This window comes from Solanum dulcamara, chromosome 9, assembly GCF_947179165.1.
Source record: "Solanum dulcamara chromosome 9, daSolDulc1.2, whole genome shotgun sequence".
Lineage (NCBI taxonomy): Eukaryota > Viridiplantae > Streptophyta > Magnoliopsida > Solanales > Solanaceae > Solanum > Solanum dulcamara.
Window position 1 is genome coordinate 27,861,339 of NC_077245.1, and position 3,667 is coordinate 27,865,005.

General features: G+C 39.4%; 1 pseudogene; it reads left to right on the forward strand.

The window, feature by feature from the left end:
* The first annotated feature begins 1,570 nt into the window (after nucleotides 1-1,570).
* LOC129904869 (5S ribosomal RNA) lies at nucleotides 1,571-1,690 on the forward strand (annotated as a pseudogene).
* Nucleotides 1,691-3,667: the final 1,977 nt, after the last annotated feature.

A 3,667-nucleotide genomic window follows, 5' to 3' on the forward strand; every position in this document is an offset into this window, starting at 1 on the left:
TGGATGGAAAATAAGTTAAGAGTCAGAAAACATGTATATATACACCTCCTTAGGAGGTGACATATGGCATCCCCCTAGGGTGACACGTGGCATCCTCCTAGGGTGCCACCTCGTCCAAGCTTCCAACACAAAACTGCCATGTGGCAGCGTGGGGTCCATCCCAAGTAGGTGAGTCACCTGCTTGCTTGTCACCTGCTTGCTTCACTTTTGTAAGTTCAGAAACTAGTTTTTGCTCCCTCTCGTAGGTTCGTAATCTCATCTTATTTTAAGAGCCTATGTAACCCATGCTACCCAAGCTTGGTATGTACTCCAATAGCTTAAGTGTGTAAGACTTCCAAGTTAGTAGCTTACTTAGATAAATCGAGTCCTACGACCCATTACTTGGCCTCCAATTCCTTCCGGACTCTTATGATTTCATCTCCAACCTTCTCTAGTATGGGGTATCACATTCTCCCTTCCTTAGAGCCGTTTGATAGTGTTGTAGCATATTCGGCTCACATGATAATGTCCAAGGAACTTATGAGACATTCCGAGTTTAAAAAGGGTGGGGTGTAACATCCTTCCCCCCTTTAGAACATTCGTCCCCGAATGTTAGACAAAACTTCTCTTAGCACCATATACAAATCGTAGGGAGATTCTTTGCTATTTTCTTAACACATACTTCCATACCAATACTTCATATACGTGTTTCAGGAATCGGGGTTACCTGTAAACATCAGTTACAGGTGCAAATACTTGTATTTCATGTTCTCTTCAATTCCCCTATCATCCTCTTTCTAGTTTTGGTTTTTCTATCGTATTTTGACGGAAGACATGTCTTTATTCTATAATCTTTCAGTTCGCCGATCTAGGATGGCAGTAGGTTTTTCCTAACCGGATTCTATCTCCTGGACCTCAGCTATGGCATATACCCTGGGTGTCTCATCAGTATCTTTGTGAAGCATTCTTATCTGATAGACTGGGCGTATAGTTTCCAAATGAGGTGGTAAGATTAACTTACCAGCCAGGTTGCCCACCTTATGAGCAACTTGATACAGTCTAACATATTCTGGGTTAAGTTTCCTTTTCTAGGTGACCCTGTTATGAATATCCAATCATCAGTTTGAACTCTGTATGTCGATGTTGATTATCTGTATATCATTCCTTCTGACTCTGGGCTTTTCGTCAATAGCTTGCTTAATCATGTCGGGGCCTTTTTAGCTTAGTTTTTCTAACATCTACCCATCCAATAGGGGAATTACACGTCTTACTCTACCATTCTTGTATGGAGTCATTGGGATACCAGAGTGGTAGCCATTATGGTAGGTAATCTTAATAAGGGGTAGACGATCGTCTCGGTTACTCTTAAAGCCAACCGTATAATAGATCTCATAGTCGTCCTATGCTTTTCCTATCATGATCTGGTATAATTCTATAGGAATTTTGGCATTTGAGCGTGTCGTTAGTTAGCAATTAGCTAATCCTTCTTGTTTTTCTTAAGCCCTTGTTACAGTTTCCTTAACGTATCTTATAATACCCTGGGTACATAATCTCATAGAGTTTCTCCGTCGCTAGTTCAGATTCTTCCATCTCGTGTGATCATACCAGCACTTACGCATTAAGTTCCATCAGAATTTCGAAGTTAAGCGTGCTAGGGAGAGAGTAATACTGGGATGGGTGACCTTCCTGGGAAGTCTTCGTGTTGCGTTTAATTGTAATCCTTATCATAATATATGGGGCACTCAACTTAGCTCCAGATTTACCTCAGCGTTGTCTCGCGGGTCTTTATGTTTTGCCCTGTTCTTTCGTCTGTTATCTTGCATCTAGTATTGGCGTAGACCTTTAGCTCCACGATCCTTTATTCACTTTGTGTTCTCCTTATTTTCTACCACAGGAGACTTTCTATTCCTTTTTCTTTGGTTATTTATCTATCGCAACATCATTTGCGACTAACTCTATAACCAACATTTTGGCTTTTGGTCTAGCATACTGTCGTTATCCTTTGTTGTGTCTCTTGAATTATTCTATATCCTTTCATTGGTACATTCTTCTGTTTTTATCCGCCTTTTAGTGTTATGTTGTTCAGGGTCTCTTCACAAACTTCTTAACGCTACCTTATGTAGCATTCCGACTTCCATCCAATTATTGGTAACTTTCGGACCTTTCCAACTTGGTTTAGCAAGATATCTTATCGAAGTTTAGACGTCTATCTCATATTTATTGCTATATCAATTGCCTCCTCCTACCTTTGCCATTTTCTCATTAACTTCCCCCTTTAGAGGGTACTCGTACTTTCCTCTATTTGTACATGTAGTCGTTCCAATTTCAATTAGGCAGTTTTAGTATTATGACGATAACTATTCCAGGTTTTCTCGAAGTTGTTGTTTTGTCCCAACCTATATCCTTTGCTTCTTGGGGCGAATAGAAGTTGCGTCATTTGTTCCTTAAGTTTTCCCTCCTCCTCCCTTAAGGATTCCACTATTTTTAGGGCGATGTTATGTACACGCGTCATTTCTTTGTATCTTAAGCCCCATGCTCTTACTGCATTCTCAATGCAGGCCTTTAACTTAGGCAACACATACTAAGTGCGTCTTACTAGTGTTTCCAATTTATCCCTGCATACTCGTATCACACTGTTCAATTCATACTTACATATCCCCCTTTTAACTCGTATATATATTTGGTTCCTGACATCTCTTTGAGGTGCTTCTGTTAGAAGTTCTTTCCCCAATTAGTCGGTGGCAAATTATAAACTATTATCGTTTATCATTTTCCAACCATTGTTGGAAGAAATCAGAACCTCTTAAACATCACAGTACTTCTTCTAATACTTGACCTACCTGGTCTTCTTCTGAGTTTATCCTCAAGTTATGAACAACTCATCTAATTTACAATTAGGAGTTGAGGGCTTGGTATTTTTTTCAAAAAGAGTGAAACTTATTCGCGGAACATCTTATCCTTTTCCCTGAGCCCTCTATTTATATTTCTACAGTACAAATACGGCTGGAGATACCATAGTCTGAACTGTACTACTTAAATAAGCTTTTGTTCCTCCAAAATAAAATTCTTCAAGTGGAAAGGGTGCCCCTTATCGACCACCTAAAGGGTACCTCTTACAGCTTTAGTTGAACATAGTAGGGGTACTTGGTATCAACTCCTCAGACATCTCAAAAATCTATGTTTCATTTCCTTTTCCCCGTTCTAGGAAAATTTCGGCAGAGTTTCCTCTACATTTCTTACTTACCCCAAAACCTGCACGCAGAAAATACCAACAATGCCTCACAGGGCCAACATATATATATATATATATATATATACATATCATATCACAGCCGCACAGGGCTTTCAATGTCATCTCATATCGCAGCCACATAGGGCTTTCAACGTCAACAATAATATAAAAATACTAGACTTACCTCATATATCCAACTTCAAACTGCATCTGTTGCACTTTCTGTCTGCTTTCCTTTCAGGTTTCAACTTTATATTTCAATACCTTACCTGACGGATATCTTCCGTGGATTTACTTTACTTACCTGCGTGCTTCGTAACTTTCCATGTCGTTAATTACTTCCTTCTGTTGGTGTCGTCCTTCTATTAAGATCCAATGTTAGTATAAGGAATTTTTCTATGACTCGGATCTAAAGCACGATCTCAGATGTAGAAGAAAAGTAACATCCTAAATGTC